At 43.7% G+C, this 23,925-nt stretch overlaps 1 protein-coding gene across 5 annotated transcripts in view; it reads right to left on the minus strand.

Annotated features, from left to right (window-relative positions):
- Positions 1–23,925, minus strand: part of LOC136884660 (organic cation transporter protein) — a 257,104-nt gene that overhangs the window by 126,570 nt on the left and 106,609 nt on the right. The window contains exon 1 of one of the 5 annotated variants that reach the window (XM_068230178.1): positions 6,150–6,239. The exons of the other annotated variants lie outside the window; for them this stretch is intronic. The gene's annotated coding sequence lies outside the window, so the exon portion shown is untranslated. Of the gene's footprint in view, positions 1–6,149; positions 6,240–23,925 lie in introns of those variants that run through there. 5 annotated transcript variants of the gene reach the window in all.

A 23,925-nucleotide genomic window follows, 5' to 3' on the forward strand; every position in this document is an offset into this window, starting at 1 on the left:
TGCCAACTTGGGGTTAGAAGGCCAGCGCCTCAACCGTCTGAGCCACTCAGCCCGGCAGGTACGGCAATTTGAACCTGGCCAGCTAAATCTCAAGTAGACCCCACACGTCTTGTAATTTGAATATGAAACTGCTGCTGTACCTTGGCTTGTTGTGCCACAAGTCTTTTTATCTCAAGGCCTCCTGTACCCAAACGGGCGTACAGCCACGTGAGGCTACTGATTTATGGTCGAGTTCTTTAAATAATACAAAGAACTACTAAGTTCAAGTTTAAATCATCGTTACGTCTGGCGCCTTTCAACAGCAGCAATCTTTTGTTCCGCCAATAGCGGGATCCTTAACGGCACCAGAGCTCTCCTTTTGTAGATTCCTTCTTCCTAGTGGTTCAACGGCTCAATTACACGGCGAGCAGTAGCGGCGCTAAGAAACTCGCGGCCTCCCGCAATAATTGAAAATGTGCCCCTTGCTTCATGATAAGAAAAGTTACAAGTTTATTTCGTAGTACAGGGTTGTATAGTATTACAGTGAACAACAACGACTTGTGTTGTTTGAGTCATCAGTCCATAGACTGGTTTGATGCAGCCTTCCATGACACCCTATCCTGTGCTAACCTTTTCATTTCTACGTAACTATTGCATCCTACATCTGCTCTAATCTGCTTGTCATATTCATACCGTGGCCTACCCCTACCGTTCTTACCACCTACACTTCCTTCAAAAACCAACTGAACAAGTGCTGGGTGTCTTAAAATATGTCCTATCATTCTATCTCTTCTTCTCGTCAAATTTAGCCAAATCGATCTCCTCTCACCATTTCCATTCAGTATCTCTTCATTCGTGATTCGATCTATCCATCTCACCTTCAGCATTCTTCTGTAACACCACATTTCAAAAGCTTCTATTCTCTTTCTTTCTGAGCTAGTTATCGTCCATGTTTCACTTCCATACAATGCCACGCTCCACACGAAAGTCTTCAAAAACATCTTTCTAATTCCGATATCAATGTTTGAAGTGAGCAAATTTCTTTTCTTAAGAAAGCTCTTCCTTGCTTGTGCTAGTCTGCATTTTATGTCCTCCTTACTTCTGCCATCGTTAGTTCTTTTACTACCCAAGTAACAATATTCATCTACTTCCTCAAAGACTTAATTTCCTAATCTAATATTTCCTGCATCACCTGCCTTTGTTCGACTGCACTCCATTACTTTTGTTTTGGACTTATTTATTTTCATCTTGTACTCCTTACCCAAGACTTCATCCATACCATTCAGCAACTTCTCGAGATCTTCTGCCGTCTCAGATGAAATAACAATATCATCGGCAAATCTCAAGGTTTTGATTTCCTCTCCTTGGACTGTGATTCCCTTTCCAAATTCCTCTTTGATTTCCTTTATAGCCTGTTCTATGTAAACATTGAAAAGGAGGGCGGACAAACTGCAGCCTTGCCTCACGCCTTTCTGGATTGCTGCTTCTTTTTCAAAGCCCTCGATTCTTATCACTGCAGACTGATTTTTATACAGATTGTAGATAATTCTTCGTTCTCGGTATCTGATCCCAATCACCTTCAGAATCTTAAATAGCTTGGTCCAATCAACATTATCGAATGCCTTTTCTAGATCTACGAATGCCATGTACGTGGGCTTGTCCTTCTTGATTCGATCCTCTAAGGTCAGACGTAGTCAGGATTGCTTCACGTGTTCCTACATTTGTTCTGAAGCCAAATTGATCTCCCAACTCAGCTTCAACTTGTTTTCCCATTCTTCTGTAACAATGACGCAACGACAGTAATAATAACATAATTTAGTTTTCAAATCCGAAGGAATTAAAACGATACACTTGTATGGTACGAACACACACACAAGAAATGCATATTTCAATAATAGTAACCAAAACACGCTGAGCGTCACTATATTAAGAAATAATCTCGTTCCGAGGACCAAATAATGTACTGCTATTCACAACTCAGCCGTCCACCGTAAGCCTACTTAGTTACACTGACTGCCGAGAGTTATACCCAGGCTCAAAACTTCAGAAGTTAGTTTAGGTAAAGGAGGATGTCTTTGGATCGCATCTTCGCTGACTATTAAGTTCTTCAATTATTTCAAAAGCCTCGTTGATGATTGCGAGTGGTTATTATTAGAACAGGTTGGGAAAACCACATTATTTCAGATATAATTACCGTACTCCTAGTGATGAAAGAAGCTCTTCACTACTACGATGAAGTACAGTTTACAAAGGTTTTAAATTTGGTAGAACCCAGAATCATAAAGATGAACACCAACATCCGAGAAAGCATTTCAGCATCAAGGAGGTACGTATATGAATGTTACATGGTTCCTATTTAAAACGCACTACATCTTATAGGCCTATATAACCTAAAACCGAAATATTAACACTATTCTCCCTTTCAACAGATTAGTGCTGACCTTGAGGTTCCTGGCGACTGGAGACAAGTTTAATGTAGACTATTCTTTTAGGATAATTACAGAAACAAGTAAAGCTATAGGCTGTATGAAAGCCTGAAGGATGAATACTTCAAGGTAGGCCTACAGATTTAATTATTATCATGTTATGTTGGTAGAGTTTAGCATGCTTAGTAGGTACCAGGGATATATGCTATAGTATCTATATTTTTCATCAGCTTATGGTAACAGTAGGCCTAATTTCTGCAACATGTAAACCAATAGTAGAGCGCTGGCCTTCTTCCCCAACTTGGCAGGTTCGATGTCGGTCGGTCGGTCACTTGCTTCCTTGGCTTACGCTGGATGAACCTTCAACGATAGACCCCGAATGTAAGCGTACGAATTGTAGAGCATAGAAACTTCTACAAAAAAAGTCCGCGATGGTATATACCTATTTCGAACCGGTTGCCGTCTAGAAGATATTTTATATTAAAGTCCGCTGCGAAGAAAAATAACTCCTTAAGATTAAATAAATATTTCGATATTATCCTCAAACTCCTCATCGAAATAAATTGTTTGACCTTCTCCACTATTTCATAAGGATTACAATAACCTTCTCAGGATATTATTTGCATGGACGGTTCAGAAGTTATGATCATTTTAGACTGTAGTGGTAATTCGTTCCCTGTTGTCTGCTAGCAAGTTGCCCCTACCTCGCCGCTTGGAGTGCTGTAGTCGCCTCGGATGAAAAATATCATCAGAGCTTCGCGACTGTATATATTAGACTGGGACCTAACTCTTGGTTGTATTCGATCAAAATACACAAACTGCAATGAAACGGTAAATAACTTATTTCTTAAAACGTAAATTGAACATGACGTGGATTTCTGCCCTCTTTCTTTCATTATTTTCTGCCTGCATTTCAAACCCATATATCTTCGCAAATACAGTAGAGACAATACGCGACACTCAGCGAGATATCGAGGGACAGCTATTAGAGCACTCTCTAGCGGATGGACCTGAGAACTACTGATTCTGTCATAAGAGTACGTGTATTCGTGTGTGAAGTTTTTGGTGTTATTTATGCGTTTTCAGTGAGTTGACATAATAAAATAGTAGCGTGTGTCATTCCTTGATATCTTCTCTCAACATGAGGAGAAAAGTTTGGCTGCAGTAACTATGAAGTAGAGAAGAATGCGCGGTCTTTCGTTCGTTTACCTCGTGGCAAGAAAATGTAAGTAATATTGTGTTTGTATATATATTCTTCCAATGACAAAGAGATTTTTATATTACTTCATAATCTTCTGACCTGCTCGACCCATATTTTAACTGGCTTAAATATACAATACGCATATTTTATTGTATAGTGCAGCAGTTAACCTTCAATACCGATGTGTTGTTGTAGGTGTGATCTGTGGGATTTGAAATGTCACAGAAGTTATTTGGATAAGGTGTACAAGAAAGAAGAGACGTTACGCTTATAAAAGAATTAAGAGGAATATTGTCCTGCTTTTTAAATGTTAATTCATTGCATCATGTGTGTAAGGAATGTGTCGATATTTTTATTGACAAGTGTCTTAATGTGATGATAAAATGTTTTAAATGAGGAAAAAGACAAATCTAACCGTAAAAGTTCAGGCAGGAATGCTAAAGCAAAGAAAGTAATGCATAAATGAAAGATCAAGCCATTTCACAGCAGTCCATTTCACATCTTGTTTATATGTCTAATTTCAGTCTTTAAATAATAACCTTTTAAATAATTCTTCAATCATTTATCCAGAATTGCTTTAGCAACTTCGAAGTTAATATCTCAATAACACTTTCTTTCTAGACGTAATTTATTTATCCATTTTCGTATATGCATTTCCATTGATATTTGAATTTAGCGCGACTTTTCAGGTCAAGTCACTTGGAGCGCCACCGTCGAATTGTCTCCCATTTTAACAAGGCTAAATCCGTAAGTGTCGTGTATTGTCTCTACTGTCATTTATCTCTACTGTAATAAACAGTAATTTTTGAATTCGAAAATTTGTTGTAATTACAAACATTAATTTACTAATTCGAATTCCGAAATTTTAACATACGAGGGTCATCCAATAAGTAACAAATAATTTTCCAAAAATCACCAATTCTTAAAAACAGGCCATTGCCTGTACACAAAAACACACATGTATAGATTTTTACCCGTTGTACACTAACCAAGCCAAAAAAGTCAAAAACAATTAATATTTACCTATCTGAGTGTTTGTGTCGTCCTTAACGTTCCTTTCCTCGCTTTCAAAACTCTACACTTCCGCAATTACAATTACACGCAGGTTCATATCATATGGTGCAAGTGGCAAAAGAGAGGTCGACGCCATGAACAAATATAATTTTTTAAAAGGATGTAAAAGGGAGCGTATATAAGTCTCTGGTCAAATCCCAACTGGAGTATAGTTCCAGTGTATGGGACCCTCATTAAGATTACTTGATTCGAGAAGTGGGGGGGGGGGGAGGGGGGAATCCGAAGAAAAACAGTTCGATTTGTTCTGGGTGATTTCCGACAAAAGAGTAGCATTACAAAAATGTTGCAAAGTTTGGGCTGGGAAGACTTGAGAGAAAGGAGACGAGCTGCTCGACTAAGTGGTATGTTACGAGCTGTAAGGGGAGAGCTGGCGTGGAATGACATTAGTAAACGAATAAGTTTGAGTGGTGTTTTTAAAAGTAGAAAATATCACAACATGGGGCAGGTATTCATTTATAGGAAGAGGAATTTGGGATTGGAATAATTTACCATGGGAGATGATCGATAAATTTCAAAATTCTTTGCAGTTATTTAAATAAAGACTAGGCAAACAACAGATAGAGTATGTACCACCTGGGCGACTGGCCTAAATGCAGGTAAGTGGTGATTGATTGATTGATTGATTGATTGATTGATTGATTGATTGATTGATTGATTGATTGATTGATTGATTGATTGATTGATTGATTGATTGATTGATTGATTAGTCGTAGGAAGGATCACAATAAGATAAATTTGGAATTCAAGAGGTTAAATTGGGGCAAATATTCGTTTATAGGAAGAGGAATTAAGGATTGGAATAACATACCAGTCCGCCTCTGTGGTGTAGTGGTTAGCGTGATTAGCTGCCACCTCCGGAGGCCCGGGTTCGATTCCCGGCTCTGCCACGAAATTTGAAAAGTGGTACGAGGGCTGGAACGGGGTCCACTCAGCCTCGGGAGGTCAACTGAGTAGAGGTGGGTTCGATTCCCACCTCAGCCATCCTGGAAGTGGTTTTCCGTGGTTTCCCACTTCTCCTCCAGGCGAATGCCGGGATGGTACCTAACTTAAGGCCACGGCCGCTTCCTTCCCTCTTCCTTGCCTATCCCTTCCAATCTTCCCATCCCTCCACAAGGCCCCTGTTCAGTATAGCAAGTGAGGCCGCCTGGGCGAGGTACTGGTCATTCTCCCCAGTTGTATCCCCCGACCAAGAGTCTGAAGCTCCAGGTCACTGCCCTTCAGGCGGTAGAGGTGGGATTCCTCGCTGAGTCCGAGGAAAAAGCCGAACCTGGAGGGTAAACAGATGATGATGATGATGATGATGATGATATACCAAGGGAGATGCTCAATAAATTTCCAAATTTTTGCTATTATTTAAGAAGAGACTAGGCAAACAACAGATAGGCAATCTGCCACCTGAGAGACTGCACTAAATGCAGGTAAGTGGTGGGGATTGTTGGTGAGTCGTAGATGTATGAATGACTACTCACCTAAGCCAAATCAGTTCTGTTCGCGGGCGAGGACCTCGGAAACTAGCTGCTTGATGGTAATGTTCTCATTTTGTTCAAGATGAGAGACGACTTCCTCCACCAGAGTTCAGCCTTGTCTGTGACGCTATGCTACTGAACAGTAGAGCGATGATAAAACTGTTCGTGACTGTTCGGTCTGTGACAGGTCTAACAAAACATGAAATACCGTACCTCATTAGCCTGAGGAATGTTTTGAAAAGGTTCCCGGCCGTCATACTGACAGTCACAAGGAAATACGTCGGAATATTAATATAAGTCCTGTTGTGTGGGTGGGGACTTTGAATACCACTGTGCTCCGAGCTGAGTCTGACATTACATCCGCTTACTTGTGCCAACTTCCTATATGACCTTCTTTGGACAATTTTTGTTCTCTTCAACACCATAAATATCTCTGTGGCTGACGCCCTTTTATAATAGAATAATGTATCGACCCCTTGTCTGACTCGTTGGCTGAATGTTCAGCGTACTGGCCTTCGGTTCAGAGGGTCCCGGGTTCGATTCCCGGCCGGATAGGGGATTTTAATTACTTCTGATTAATTATTCTGGCTCGAGGACTGGGTGTTTGTGTTTTGTCCCAACACTTTCCTCTTCATATTCAAACAACCCAACACAGAGACTCGCAATAGTGATTTCATCCCTCCATATAGGGTTGGCGTCAGAAAGGGCATCCGGCCGTAAATCAAGGCCAAATCCACATGTGCGACGCAGTTCACACCCGCGACCCCACAGGTGTGGGAAACGCGGTAGGAAAAGAAGAAGAAGAATGTGTCGACCCCCGAAGTACCTTTTTTCTACGGATAACACTTTTCATTTAAAAAAATTGTCCGGCTCCATGGCTAAATTGTTAGCGTGCTGGCCTTTGATCTAGTGGGATCCGGGTTCGATTCCCGGCAATGTCGGGATTCTTAACCTTCAATGGTTAATTCCGATGGCTCGGGGACTGGGTATATGTGCCGTCTTCAGCATAATTTCATCCTCATCACGACGCGCAGGTCGTCAACTCGAAAGACCTGCACCGGGAAACCATGGAAAACCACCTCGAGAATGGCTGAGGTGGGATTCGAACCCACCTAGTTGACCTCCCGACGCTGAGTGGACCCCGTTTCAGCACTCGTGGCAGAGCCGGGAATCGAACGCGGGCCTCCGGAGGTGGTAACTAATCACGCTAACCACTACATCACGGAGGCGGACGCATCGCCATACCATTAAGAGATTTTCTAGAATATTAAAAGAACAGGTACTTCTGTCTCCCTTCACAAATGTAATATTGCAGTAGGCTACTATTTCAAGCTCGTTCGTTACCTTCCATAAACTGCCTGCTGTCAATTTGCATCCATCTCTTGGCACAGGCCAGAGTAAAGTGTTTTTTTTTTTTTTTTTTTTTTTTTTTTTTGCTAGGGGTTTTACGTCGCACCGACACAGATAGGTCTTATGGCGACGATGGGATAGGAATGGCCTAGGAGTTGGAAGGAAGCGGCCGTGGCCTTAATTAAGGTACAGCCCCAGCATTTGCCTGGTGTGAAAATGGGAAACCACGGAAAACCATCTTCAGGGCTGGCGATAGTGGGATTCGAACCTACTATCTCCCGGATGCAAGCTCACAGCCGCGCGCCTCTACGCGCACGGCCAACTCGCCCGGTAGAGTAAAGTGTAGCTTCCACCGAAGTCCCAGTCAACATCCATGGCTGTGACAATATGGAAGTTGCTGGGGTATGGGTAGTGCTCAGTAATGACATTCAGAGCATGACTAGTGCATCTGAGTGTTATGAAAGGTGTTGCTCATAGGGGCAGTCGTGCTGCAATAGTACTTTCTGAACCGGTGATGAAAGCAATGGGAAACTACTGCACTCCTCATCTTGCCTAGTACGCCTCATTTTGGTGCTGCCATTGGTTTTTGGGGTTTCCTTATAACTGCATAACTTTTGGTGGTGCTATTTGAGGATCCAACCAGCTTCTGGGCTGATGACCAAACAGGCAGATATGTTCCATAAATTTCGCTGTAGTTTCACACTTATAGCAAAGTAACTAAATTTCGCTCTAAACTGGTCTTATCGCTGTAATGTCCGACTCGTTGGTTGAATGGTCAGCATACTGGCCTTCGGTTCAGAGGGTCACGGGTTCGATTCCCGGCCTGGTCGGGAATTTTAACCTTACTTGGTTCATTCCAATGGCTCGGCGGCTAGGTATGTGTGGCGTATTCAGCATTAGAAATCATCCTAGGTAGGGCCCTCATCTTCACGGAGATGCAGGCCGCCGGGCGAGTTGGCTGTGCGGTTAGGGTCGCGCAGCTGTGAGCTTGAATCCGAGAGATAGTGGGTTCGAGCCCCACTGACGGCAGCCCTCAGGTTGGTTTTCCGTGGTTTCCCATTTTCACACCAGGCAAATGCTGGGACTGTACCTTAATTAAGGCCACGGCCGCTTCCTTCCCACTCCTAGGCCTCTCCTGTCCCATCGTCGCCGTAAGACCTATCTGTATCGGTGAGACGTAAAGCAAATAACAAAACAAAAACGACATGCAGGTCGCCTGATAGACCGTCTACGAGAAAAAGACCACCTCAGGCCGCTCTGGAGGCCATACGCCATTATAATTATTATCGCTTTAATTCGCCAAAGGTCTTCCTCTGTGTTGTAGTGGTTAGTGTGATTAGCTGCCACCCCCGGAGGCCCGGGTTCGATTCCCGGCTCTGCCACAAAATTTGAAAAGTGGTACGACGGCTGGAACGGGGTCCACTCAGCCTCGGGAGGACAACTGAGTAGAGGTGGGTTCGATTCCCACCTCAGCCATCCTGGAAGTGGTCTTCCGTGGTTTCCCACTTCTCCTCCAGGCAAATGTCGGGATGGTACCTAACTTAAGGCCACGGCCGCTTTCTTCCCTCTTCCTTGTCTATCCCTTCCAATATTCCCATCCCCCACCAAGGCCCCTGTTCAGCAAAGCAGGTGAGACCGCCTGGGCGCGGTATTGGTCATTCTCCCCAGTTGTATCCCCCGACCCAATGTCTCACGCTCCAGGACACTGACCTTGAGGTGGTAGAGGTGGAATCCCTCGCTGAGTCCGAGGGAGTAACCAACCCTGGAGGGTGAACAGATTAAGACAGAAAGAAAGAATTCGCCAAAACAAAATCACTGTTTTCTTAATCAGAATCATGTGATACGTTAAGATATCTGAAAATCGTTTTAGAATATTTTTTGTGGCACTAATCGTTAGTGCGAAAAAATAATGCCTCTAATCATTGGACAACTTTATATATGAAAAAAAAAAAAAATACAGTAAGGAGAATGATTGCAGCTTGTCGTGCGGTAAACCATTTTGTTTGTTCTTCCTGTGTTTGGGCAATGACTTCATTTCATTTGAAAGCATAATGAGCTGGATAATTACAGTAATTTACAGTCTTTGGGATATTCATGAAGCGATGTCACATTCATTAATATTTAAAATTACGTGGACAACTTTCAGAGGTTTAACGTATCTCTACCGAGCTCGATTTGCCTGCTGCCATTTCTTGATGGATGCAGTACTTTTGTATCCATCCCTTGGGACAGGCCAGAGTAAAGTGTAGCTTTCACCGAAGTCCCAGTCTCATCCATGGCTGTGACAATATGGAAGCTCTTGGGGTATGGGTGGTGCTGAGTATTGACATTCAGAGCACGACTAGTGCATCTGAGTGTTATGAAAGGTGTTGCTCATAGGATCAGTCGTGCTGCAATAGCACTTTCTGACCCAGTGAGGAAAGCAATGGCAAACTACCTCACTCCTCGTCTTGCCTAGTACGCCTCATTTTGGTGCTGCCATTGGTTTTTGCGGTTTCCTTATATCCGCATAACCTTCGATGGTGCTATTTGAGGATCCAACCAGCCTCTGGGCTGATGACCTAACAGACAGACCGAGCTCGATAGCTGCAGTCACTTAAGTGCGGCCAGTATTCAGTATTCGGGAGATAGTGGGTTCGAACCCCAGCAGCCCTGAAGATGGTTTTCCGTGGTTTCCCATTTTCACACCAGGCAAATGCCGGGGCTGTACCTTACTTAAGGCTACGGCCGTTTCCTTCTCACTCCTAGCCCTTTCCTGTGTCATCGTCGCCATAAGACCTATCTGTGTCGGTGTGACGTAAAGTAAATAGAAAAAAAAAAAAAAAAAAAAACAAACAAACGTATCTCTGTTATAGAACAGTAGTAGAGAAAACAAGATGTGTACTGTTCATACGTCTCCTCTTGCGGCGGCTGGCATCATTTGCATATCCGACATGCCTAAACCTCGGTACTTCATGGGGGTAGAGTGGTTAGCTCTACGCTCGGCCGCCTTTGCCCCAGGAATTAAGCTGGTACTCATTTTTGGTGTAGGCTGAGTGAACCTCAGGGCCATGTGCACCTCCGGAGGTGGAAATCTCGTTTCTTACATTTTACGACTTCCTGACGGGAAATTCGAACCCACGTCCTTCCGGGCGAACCGAGCAAGCCTCTACCGCCTCGGCCAGGCAGCCCCTGTAAGCCCCTGGATGAGAGGAAGTATTTCATTAAGAAAAGACAAATTTGGAGAATGAAATAACAATTGATCAAAATCTCATCAATTGCAAAAGATTGCTCATACATTTGCGTGTACTATGGACTATTGTTTTCTGAAATAAAACTTTTCTGAGTATTTTAAATATTAAAAAAAAAAAAAAAACATACTGTGACGGCTGTTACACGAATGCAACCCACTTCTTGAGGTAGATGGTGAAAATCAATAAACTCTGTCGGTGGATGCAGAGTGGGTCTCGGCCCTCAAGTGGCCACGGCTCTCCCGTGGCTCTACGCCTCTGCATTCGGGAGACGGGTCAGGCTGGCCCCAACAGTCGGCTGTCCTGAGAATGGTTTTCCGTGGTTTTCCATTCTCCTGCATTAAGGTGAATGCCGGGACAGTTAGTAGTATAGGCCATGGCCGCCAAACCCCTCACCTTCTCCGCACATCTCCTTCACCGTAACAAATCTCCCGGCGTGAGAGACGGACAACAGGTAGCACGCAGGTGCACTTCTCTGTAACATTCATAAATGCTATAGAGGTGAACGTTCCTATTACCGGTAATGTCAGTTCACACTCCCCCCGCCCTCACACCCTCAGAAATGTAAGTGTACGAAAAATCTATTTCTTTTCAAAGATAATCAAAATTTCTGTTAAATATTGTCGACTTGAAAATGAGATGTTTTAAACGTGGATTTGCTATCGTAGGAGAACCCTTTTCTTGGTGGTGATTTCATCCCCTGACTGAAACATAAATTTATAACATCTGAGCGTTGGTCAACCTTTTCCTCGCCGGTGGCGCTAAAAGTCAGACTCCAACACTCTCGCTCCCAAGAAAGAACTACTTCACGAACTACTTCAAAATGTGTAATTTTCCCACCAGAGCACTCTGCAACCGCTGAAGTAGTTCGTCCGCACACAAGTTCCTTCCCATTCCTTCACACTCGTGAAGTCCTACAGTTCGCGAAGTAGTTCTCGAGAGACGAGTAAACACTTCACAGTTCGTGGGAGTGAAGTAGTTCCCGAGAACTAGTTCGTCGCGTGGCTACTCTGACCAGGATATCCTTAGCGAACTCCACGCTGAGGGCGTCCCAGCTAGCAGCGTGTTCAGGATAATGAACGGCTCTGATCGAACACCTCCGGTCAGTCGACAGCTCCCCACCGAAGACGACGTCTTGAACCTCATCGGCAACGGCGCGTATATACAGGATGAAGCGTAATTCGCGCACTCGGGCGTCGCAGCGCGACTCCTCACATGCCAGCAATAAAAAAATGTCTCTTACAAAATTTCGTCTTGCGAGTATATCCGGTAGAAAACGGACGTTGAAGAATAGCAATCTGGCAACACTGTAACCATATGTAGGGTAAGTAACCCTGTCAGCACACTCCCGTCGTGCTGTACAGTTGGTGCAGTGGGTAGAGTTTTTGGTTGGCATGCAGGAGGTCGATGGTTCGATCCTGGGTTGAGGCGCATTTTTTATTTGCTCATTTCCATCTGACATTACCTACTGTGATACGGTAAGACACCGTTTCTGAGGTCACATGTATCCTACATTTACAACATAATAATAATAATAATAATACATTGAGATACGTACTAAACAGCATGCGGTTACCAGGCGCAACACGCAATGTTGAAAGGCAGAATTATTGGGACCATGGTGATAACACATACAAATTGTAACCGAGTTTGGACATTATTCGCAGAGCACGTTGCTAGGCCTACTGGTAACGTAAGGCCCTAACTAAATGTAATGGACCTGAACGAGGCAAGAATAATAGTTGGTACTAATCTATGGGACCATTGGAGGAGGGTACAAAGAAAACAGGTTTCACATCTAGTAGATGAAGTGGTGCGAATAAATTCACGCCCACGAAAGGGCGCCTTTCAAAGCTGACCAATGAAAACGATTGTTCGTTCATTTCTAGGATCGTAGTATGTAAGTGCAAATGGTTTCTAGAGGACCCGCTGCAATCGCTGTTGACGATTAAGATGCCAGATACCATACCACCTGGACTACATTTAGGAAATAAAAAACATACGCCTCAACCCAGGATCGACCACTCGACCTCCTGCATGCTAACCCAAAACTCTATCCATTGCACCAACTGTACAATACGAGCAATGTCTGCTGACAGAGGTAGTTACCCTACATGTGGTTACAGTGTTGCCAGATTGCTAATCTTCAACGTCGTTTTTCTGCCGGATATACTCGCAAGATGAAATTTTGTAAGAGGCATTTTTTTTATTGCTGGCATGTGAGGAGTCGCGCTGCGACGCCCGAGTGCGCGAATTACGCTTCACCCTGTATACCGACAGCAACACACAGTGGAATCTAGTCCGTGGTACACACCATCGCCGCCACCTGATGACGCACCTACCATGCCCACTGCAGCCGCACCGTTTCCGGGGACACTACAGCAACGGTCTTGATCCTATTTCTGCACTACCACCACCACATCTGCCCACATTCCTATCACAACTGTAGCAAAGTCCCATCCTTCACCAATTATGACTTCCACTTTCCCTCTCCTTTCAACCCCAGCACAACCTTGTGCTCGGTGCATATCACCCCCGCAACCTGACGCAGCATCTACCACGCTCGCAGCAGCCGTCCCTCCACCACCACCAACATCTTCCCGAGGCGAAGCCGAAGCATCTGCCACACCCTCTGCAGCAGCCGCATCATCGCAGGCACCATCGTCTTCTAGCGCCCTATACAGCTGTGTTATCCCCGGCGTTGACCCTTCAATCACCGCCCAAGAGTACTCCGAGAACTCCAGAAAGACGGCGCCTCAGCCAGTCGAGCCTTCAGAATCCAGAACAGCAGATGATGATGTACAGCGCCTCATCCAACACGGAGCCTCTATATACCGCCAGCTCCACAAAGTAGAGCCCTCTCGTTCCCCACCTCATCCTTCTACTAGACATCCCCCGAACAACACACGACCTCGCCCCCGGCCGGCCACAGCCCCTCCTCTATTTCCACCTCATCAACCCGTCAGTTCCCCCCTTCCCCCAACTAGCTTCTTCCTCGCACCACCCCCGCCACTCGATCTCATCCGACTCCTCATTACCTCATTGTATAATGTCTCCACACCTCCTAACCATTAATTTCCACCCTAGTACTCTCCTCTGAATTTTCACTTCTAACACACATCCCCGGTATTTAAATAATATCCGCGCACACCTCATCATTCATTAATTCCAATTACCCTCTTCCTTAACCTATCGCTCCTTCCCCATCCATCTGAAACTCCTGGCCAGGGTGAAGGCGTTACCTTCAGAGAGGGGAATGAAGGCATCTAAAAAAAATGCCATGGCCTTGTACGACACAATACCAAGTTTTACATCAAGAACTGCAGGATAAAAAAGCGAATATATGGATAGATATTTTTACCAAATAGACAGCATGAATGAATGTCCGCCTCTGTGGTGTAGTGGTTAGTGTGATTAGCTGCCACCCCCGGAGGCCCGGGTTCGATTCCCGGCTCTGCCACGAAAACTTGAAAAGTGGTATGAGGGCTGGAACGGGGTCCACTCAGCCTCGGGAGGTCAACTGAGTAGAGGTGGGTTCGATTCCCACCTCAGCCATCCTGGAAGTGGTTTTCCGTGGTTTCCCACTTCTCCTCCAGGCGAATGCCGGGATGGTACCTAACATAAGGCCACGGCCGCTTCCTTCCCTCTTCCTTGCCTATCCCTTCCAATCTTCCCATCCCTCCACAAGGCCCCTGTTCAGCATAGCAGGTGAGGCCGCCTGGGCGAGGTACTGGTCATTCTCCCCAGTTGTATCCCCGACCAAGAGTCTGAAGCTCCAGGACACTGCCCTTGAGGCGGTAGAGGTGGGATACCTCGCTGTGTCCGAGGGAAAAGCCGACCCTGGAGGGTAAACAGATGATGATGATGATGATGATGAAAGCATGAATGGATGAATTCTGACTACGAACTGTGGCATACCATAACGCAATTCCTATTAAATGTCCATAAAACCATTGAAAAGGGCAGGAAAAACAGTATGACTATAATAGGCAGATCAAGACGAGTTATCTGACCTATTTATAACAAATGCTGTTGAGCAATACAGGTCCGCTAGTCTATAGACCAGGGCTTTCCAAATGGCGACCCGCGAGAGCATTTTAATGAATAATGTGAAGAATAGTAACAAAAGAATATTTTGTTGGTCGTTCAAAAACGTATTCATTTTTATACCCGGTATAGACCCAAATCTGAACCAATTGAGTTGTTTTCATCGTTTTTAAATATTCACTTGATCTGAATAGAATATTTTTTATTTATAAACATTTAAAATGCAAAATTTCAAATAATGATTGGTTTTTAAGTCCAAATAATTACTTTAGATGGTTTTCGGAGATGCCGAGGTGCCGGAATTTTGTCGCGCAGGAGTTCTTTTTACGAGCCAGTAAATCTACCGACACGAGGCCGACAAATTTGAGCACCTTCGGAACGATCTAACACCGAACCTGCCAAGCTGGCTTCAGAAGGCCAGGGCCTCAATCATCGTCTCCGAATTTCACTCTTTTATGCTATTGTAAAATAATGTTTTCCTTCCTTCCTTCCCCTTCCTTCCCCACGGCACTACAGCCCTTGAAGGGCCTTGGCCTGCCAAGCGACCGCTGCTCAGACCGAAGGCCTGCAGATTATGAGGTGTCGTGTGATCAGCACGACGAATCCTCTCGGCCTGTTATTCTTGGCTTTCTTGACCGGGGCCGCTATCTCACCGTCAGATAGCTCCTCAATTCTAATCACGTAGGCTGAGTGGACCTCGAACGAGCCCTCATGTCCAGGTAAAAATCCCTGACCTGGCCGGTAATCGAACCCGGGGCCTCCGGGTAAGAGACGGGCACGCTACCCCTACACCACGAAAATAATGTTTTACCTAAGTAATTAACATTATCAAACCTTTTATTTCAATTGTCCGACTCGTTGGCTGAATGGTCAGCGTACTGGCCTTCGGTTCAGAGTATCCCGGGTTCGATTTCCGGCCGGGTCGGGGATTTTAACCTTCATTGGTTAATTCCAATGGCCCGGGGACTGGGTGTTTGTGCTGTCCCCAACATCCCTGCAACTCACACACCACACATCACACTATCCTCCACCACAGTAACACGCAGTTACCTACACATGGCAGATGCCGCCCACCCTCATCGGAGGGTCTGCCTTACAAGGGCTGCACTCGGCTAGAAATAGCCACACGAAATTATTATTATTATTATTATTATTATTATTATTATTATTATTATTATTATTATTATTTCAATTGAATTATGCATATTATTTCGTATTCGAGCTTCTGTACTATTTGCAGAATTTTACGAAAATTGGCCTGTTATTCAAGTGCGGCCCGCGAACATGACTAAGGTTTCCAATATGACCGTCGAGCCGTTACAAATTGGGAACTCCTGCTATAGACAGTATTAAAAGTTTGCTAAAAACAGCTGCATCAAATCCGTCTGTCCGTTCTACTGGACCGATTTGCTTAATTTTGTTTCATTCTCTCCGAACTCACCTGCCGGTGAATCATCAGACTTTGATAGGTCTCTAAGTTCAGCCAACATTGAGTGATCATAAAATCAAATCATTAAATTAACACTCCAATAATTGCAGGTGAAGGCTTAAGTTACTCTAACCCGCAATACATTATTTTGCTTAGCAGATTGTTAAGCAATTAACATTTTAATTAATATTCTGATCTAATTATGTGATTTTTCCTTAGTAATGTGATTGCATGCAGGATTACTACCTGTCAAGGGAGAGAGTATACACTTTCTGAAGAATACTATTCTCTGCTAGATGCTCTTTGATTCTCTGGTCTCCCCCAGTTTCTAAATATATTCAACAGACTAGCTGATGTACCCGTGCTTCGCTACGGGATTCTCAGAAAGACTGACTTTGTGGTTTTCCTAACTGAAATCAACATAGGTCATTACAAAAACGTGAGTATGAATGTAGCGATTAAAAGCAATGCTATCATATAAAATACTCGATCAAATGGAAAGCCACATGTTTTATTACTTTTAACGAACAGTGCTGCGGTTAGATTGCGGTGCCAATCTAATACTCCAAAGTTCCAGAGCTGGGATGACCAGGCCGCAGATTGCCATGAACACTCATCTGCCATTATTCTGCTAAATATGCACACTGTTCATTCCAATCAGTGCCTCAAAAGAGGGGTTGAATAGCCCGAATGCTATGATGATCCAGTGTGTTACGTACCAGTAGTATCAGAAAATTTAAAAACCAGGGGAATGGCATGCTAAAGAAGAAAGTTATCTAACTCCCCAGCTACTTCCCATCAATATTCAGGCAGGCTGTTACACTCTGTACGACTGGGCGAGTTGACCGTGTGGTTAGAGGTGCGCAGGTGTGAGCTAGCATCCGAGAGATAGTGGATTCGAACCCCACTGTTGGCAGCGCTGAAGATGGTATTCCGTTGTTTCCCACTTTCACACCAGTCAAATGCTGGGCCTGTACCTTAATTAAGGCCTAAGGCACTTCCAGCCCTTTCTTATCCCATCCTCGCCATAAAACTTATGTCGGTGCGACGTAAATCAAATAAAAAATACTCTGTACGCAGCAGTAATCCTATCTACCGGAGATGAGGGGCAACAGAAACCACAAAGCACATCACGACAAACAATGGTCAATGTAATGTTATTGTTGATCAATGTTATGAGATTTATATATTGTAGGCCTTCACATTTAGTTTTCTTTCGACTCTGTGATTTGTAAAATATTTTATACCGTAAACTGTAGTTTCTTATTCTCCGACTTTATATACCGATTTTCATTAAATACTGTTTACCCATTTTCTCGTTACTCGGCGCTGATAGGGACTTAGTAACAAAAATCCAGATTCATGAATATCTTTGTGATCATAGCCAGTACGGCAACAATGTATAAGACATGAATAATAGAAAATTTAATACTATATAACCTTAGTTATGTAGCATTCATCAATTACACCTCTAATAAGAAATATTTGAGAATTAAATTTTAGGCCTTCCCCTAAACTACCATTTCACTCAGTGTGAATAAAATAATTTACAGCCTAGACTATAGCGCCTTATTTCCTGACTTTGCATACCGATTTTCATCAAGATAGGACTACTAATAACAACAATATTTGAGAATTAAATTTTAGAACTTCCCCTAAACTACGATTTTTCGCAGCGTGAATACAATTATTGATAGCCGAAATTGTAGCAACTTATTTCCCAACTTTGCATACCCATTTTCTTTAAAATACGACCACTAATAATATAAATAGTTTAGAATTCAATTTTAGGCCTTCCCCTAAACTACCATTTCACTCAGCGTGAGTAAAATGATTTATAGCCTAAATTATAGAGGCTCATCCCCCAACTTCACATACCGATTTTCATTAGACCACTAATAACATAAATAGTTGAGAATTCAATTTTAGGCCTTCCCCTAAACTACCATTTCACTCAGCGTGAGTAAAATGATTTATAGCCTAGATTGTAGAGGCTCATGCCCTGACTTCACATACCGATTTTCATTAAATTCTCTTCAACCGTTTTCTCGTGATGCGTGTACATACATACATACATACATACATACATACATACATACAGACAGACAGACAGACAGACAGACAGACAGACAGACCGAAATTATGGAAATGTAAAAAGTGCATTTTCTTGTTACTATGGACATGACCGATACAGAAATACCATTATTTTCAAATTCTGAGCAATGTACAGACAAAACTCTTATTTTATATATATAGATAACAGAACTTTCCTAGTAACTTACATGTCGCTAATAGAAAACATCGACGTACGAAAAGACGGGAAGATATCAAGTCGACTGACCAGCCTTCTGTACGACCGTTACCAGTAACAAAGCTCAGGGGCAACCTCTTGAGAAAGTGACTACTTACCCGAACCAGTATTCAGTCACGGCGAATTGCATGTTGCATTATCTCGGGCAAGGTCGTTTGCAAATGTTAAGACCCCGATACGCCCGAGCGGTCCCAGCACAGTGAATATTGTACGGAAAGAAGTGTAGTGGTTAGTGTGATTAGCTGCCACCCCCGGAGGCCCGGGTTCGATTCCCGGCTCTGCCACGAAATTTGAAAAAAATAGTGGTACGAGGGCTGGAACGGGATCCACTCAGCTTCTGGATGTTAACTGAGTAGAGGTGGGTTCGATTCCCACATCAGCCATTCTGGAAGTGGTTTTCCTTTGGTTTCCCACTTCTCCTCCAGGCAAATACCGGGATGGTACCTAACTTAAGGCCACGGCCGCTTCTTCCCTTTTCCTTGTCTATCCCAATCTTCCCATCCCCCCGCAAGGGTGCTGTTCAGCATAGCAGGTGAGACCGCCTGGGCGAGGTACTGGTCCTCCTCCCCAGTTATATAACCAGACCCAATGTCTCACGCTCCAGGACACTGCCCTTGAGGCGGTAGAGGTGGGATAACTCGCTGAGTCCGAAGGAGAAACCAACCCTGGAGGGTAAAGAGATTAATAATAATAATAATAATAAGAAGAAGAAGAATAATAAGAAGAAGAAGAAGAAGAAGAAGATTAGATGTTCATAAAACTATTGGAAAGGGCAGGCAAAACAATATGACTACGAGAGGCATATCAAGATGAGTTCAAACCAAACCTCAGTTGTAATCACGTAGGCTGAATGGACCTCGAACCAGCCCTGAGTTCCAGGTAAAAATCCCTGGCCTGGCCGAGAATCGAGCCGGGGCCTCCGAGTAAGAGGCAGGCACTCTGCCCCTAGTATCTTATTAATATGTGCTTGTGTGTTAAATTTGGTTTTGATAAGTGGTAAATTGACCGGGCGAGTTGGCCGTGCGGTTAGATGCGTCCGCCTGTGAGCTTTTATCCGGGAGATAGTGGGTTCGAATCCCACTGTTGGCAGCCCTGAAGATGATTCTCCGTGGTTTCCCATTTTCACACCAGGCAGATGCTGGGGTTGTACCTTAATTAAGGCCACGGCCGCTTCCTTCCAACTCCTAGACCTTTCCTGTCCCATCGTCGCCATAAGACCTATCTGTGTTGGTGCGACGTAAAACCACTAGCAAAAAAAAAAAAAAAAAAAAAAAAAAAAAAAAGTGGTTCAACATTACAGTCATGATTCTCCTTAAACGACCGCGGCCTCCGAGGATGGCAGCTATTGACACTAACCGCTACGTTACGGAGGCTTTCATTCCGCGTGATTCTGCACTGTATGGGGTTATGTATCTATGTATTTCATGAGTCGGAAATTAAAATTTCTTCTTCTTAATCTGTTTACCATCCAGAGTTGGTTTATCCCTCGGACTGAGCGAGGGATCCCACCTCTACCACCTCGAGGACAGTGTCCTGGAGCACGAGACATTGGGCCGGTGGATACAACTAGGGAGGAGGGCCAGTATCTCGCCAAGGCGACCTCACCTGCTATGCTGAACAGGGGCCTTGTGAAGAGATGGGTAGATCGAAAGGGCTAGACAAGGAAGAGGGAAGAAAGCGGCCGTGCCCTTAAGTTAGGTACCATCCCGGCATTTGCCTGGAGGAGAAGTGGGAAACCACGGAAAACCACTTCCAGGATGGCTGAGGTGTGAATCGAAACCACCTCTACTCAGTTGACCTCCCAAGGCTGAGTGGACCCCGTTCCAGCCCTCGTACCACTTTTCAAATTTTGTGGCAGAGCCGGGAATCGAACCCGGGCCTCTGGGGGTGGCAGCTAATCACGCTAACGACTACACCACAAAGGCGAACGAAATTAAAACTTATAGGGAAAATCCATATGACTATTACGGTATTTAGGGGCTGGAGTAAGGATGTAAAGGTGAGGGTGTATAATACCACAACTAGAGCAACTCGACTTGTTCTCAGTGATTTCCGACAATATTGTAGCATTACGAAAATGTTGCAAAGTTTGGGATGGGAAAACTTGGGAGAAAGGGGACGAGCTGCTCGACTAAGCGGTATCTTCTGAGCTGTCAGTGGAGAGATGGCGTGGAATGAAATTAGTAGACGAGTAAGTTTGGGTGGTGTTCTTAAAAGTAGGAAAGATCAGAATAAGATAAAGTTGGAATTCAAGAGGTTAAATTGCGGCAAATGTTCGTTAATAGGAAGGGGAGTTAGGGATTGGAATATCGTATCAAGGGAGATGTTCAATAAATTTTCACACTCTTTGCAATCATTTAAGAAAAGCCTAAGTAAGAAATAAGTAGAATATCTGCCACCTGGGCGACTGCACTAAATTGCAGATTAGTGGTGACTGAAATTGATTCATCCCATATTTTCCCAATCCTAACCAGTTCGTCTCCCAGTGCTTCTAAATCTTCAACGCTTCTCTATACCTTTCGGATTCAACTTTTCAACTATTCCGCTCGCGCTTCTGCTATGCTTTAGGCGGGACCGTTCGGAGTGGGGAGAGCGTGCTGTTAGATATTTCCCGCCGTTTCGTTAGTAACACTCCAACCACCGCCTTTGTAATATACAGGCCGTACTGTAGAAAGCGCGCCAAGCCAATCAGCTGATCAATTGAGGCGAGCTAAGCGAATGTTACAAATTGTACTTGTGAATGTAGTGCATAAGGATTAGGTGCATTCTTAGGATAATTGCGACCGTTGAGATACAACAATTTATACTGAAGTACATTGCATGTTTTTTCTTTAAATTTATCACATCAGGATTTACGTAAACACAAGTGATTAAGAAAATGAGACCTTAGGCCTATAGTTTACGCGAGGCATGGTATCTTCACGTGGTGAGTAATGTAAATTCAAGGGACGTAGGTAATACTTTTCGTGTAATTCATTCATTTAATTGTTATCGTATGTCCCTTTTTTGTGGAAATATAATGTGCTACAAATTTAAATACAGTGTGTGAAAGTTCGCATTTGCCACATTGCTAAGAACTTGTGCGTACCACGGCGAAAATACAATTATACAAGTAAATATACATTAATATTTTCATTTTCTTCGTTTGGGGACAGGTTACTTTTATGAAAAACGAAAATTCTAACCGAAAAAATACATGTTACGAAGAATAAAGATGTATGTTTCACTCATTTACCAGAGCTGATGATGAGTTCTGCTTTTAACTTTCTTGTTACACAGATTTACAGGAAAGCATTTTATTGTTGGTACAGAACAAGTATAAAAGTAGACAGTAACCCATGGAACCCACATATGGTTATTTCTTGGGTTCGTAATGTTTAGTACGCGCTGCCTTTTCTCCCCAAATTTATTGCGAGTAAAAACCATTCCTCAGCTGTTTCCGTGAATCTGGGAAGTAACTAATAAATAATAATGTTATTTGCTTTACGTCCCACTAACTACTTTTAAGGTTTTCGGAGACGCCAAGGTGCCGGAATTTAGTCCTGCAGGAGTTCTTTTGCGTGCCAGTAAATCTACCGACACGAGGCTGACGTTTTGAGCACCTTGAAATACCACCGCACTGAGCCAGGATTGAACCTGCCAAGTTCTGGTCAGAAGGCCAGCCCGGCAGGAAGTAAATAATAGATCTGGCTAATAAGTGCATTAATATTTGAGAAAACATGGACTATTCCTAAACTAAAAAATGATACAAATGTTTGTATAGAGTAAAGAGTCTCAATAAAGTCTTCGGAGGATAGTGCCAGAAGTGTCAACAACAACAGAAAACCAAGAAAGCTACTGTATTTATGGCCATCTAGAGGTATGGAAGCAAAGTTTATTATTGCAGGTTTGTTGTCTCCATATTTGTAATAATGCATAATCATTATTTGTTGGGTACATTGACGAGTAAAACACTGAAGCACTGACTGCGTAGATCGCACTTCAAACGTACTTCTCCTAAAATTACATAGACCTGACTTACGAGTTATAATGCGATTACAGGTTAGTGATCTCACCTGTAATATGAATACGTCATTTGTAAATATTTCATAATTACAAAAGGTTCAAACGCATCATGTCCTTGCATTGCACGGGTCGGAAGGAGGAAACAGTTCGCCTCTTTGTGTGACGTCATCGGAGGTACAGTACGGCCTGTACATCACGAAGGCAGTGCTCCAACGCTCACAACGTCGGAGCAACATGTGCACGCCTCCACTGCGCAACGCATTACTTGTAAAATTTCTTCCTCGTGAAGGAGTTACAGCGATGTAAATTTGCCAGAAATTGACTGCACAGTTCGGTGATCAAACATTGTCAAGGACGCGTGCGTTTGCCTGGCATAAAAAGTTCAAGAATGGACGAGAATGTGTGGAAAATCGGCAACACGTCCGCCGTCCTCGGACCAGCATTACAGACGAAAACATTCGTGCGGTTAAGGATATCATTGGTGAATGACTTTTGAATGAGCGACGCACAACCAATGCTGCTTACTACTGCGAGATGTTTAACAAGGCGAGGGTTGCATATCGCCGCAAAAGACGAGAACAACCGTTTGGACAGGTCATCCTCCTCCACGACAATGCGCGGCCCCATGCTGCAGCTCTGTCTTCAAGCTACAGGAAATGCACTGGACTACACTTGATCATTCTCCTCAGGGGGGTGACACTTCATAGGGAGCGTCCCAAGCAGTACCGAGATGGGCCTCTCAATCTCCGCCAACTAGTGAAAACTAAAATTCCCTTTTAGAGGGTTAATTTAGAAGGCAGTGGTTGGCATTATACATTCAGTTGCGCGGTACAGCGAATTCAAACACAACACCGTCATCGTTGCGCGCGAAGGGAACTTGGTCGTACGGTAAGTAATAGTGCTTTTTAGACGAAAATTTGTTGAGATTCTTTCGCATTGAACGAGATTTTTGATCCAGTTTTTTGAGAGTATGGAGTAAAATTATAATTATACGCGTTTTTAGTGTGAAGAAATAGTATTATGATCATGAACTTACTTCACATGGACCACAGCGTCCTAATGTATATTTTGTACAGTGTAAATAGTTTTGTGAATAAATGAAGTATGTAATGTACATTATGTTGGCCTTCCCTTTGCACTTAATGAAGTACATTTCGTGGACTGTGGGAAGAGCTAGGCCTCGTTTAACACGAGTAAGCAACTCTAAAACGAGACCGAACACCGGTAAGACGCAACATTGGCGAACAGCTGATCAGATTGTGATTGGCTCGATCACGTTTCCTTCGTAGGTGATTTGACAATCGTATCCCTCATACATCTCACGGATTATGTAGTAGATTTTATCGGAATGCCGTATTCATTGAAGGAACATAATAATCTGTAAAGTGTGCAATGTAGAATTGGAGT

This window comes from Anabrus simplex, chromosome 13, assembly GCF_040414725.1.
Source record: "Anabrus simplex isolate iqAnaSimp1 chromosome 13, ASM4041472v1, whole genome shotgun sequence".
NCBI lineage: Eukaryota > Metazoa > Arthropoda > Insecta > Orthoptera > Tettigoniidae > Anabrus > Anabrus simplex.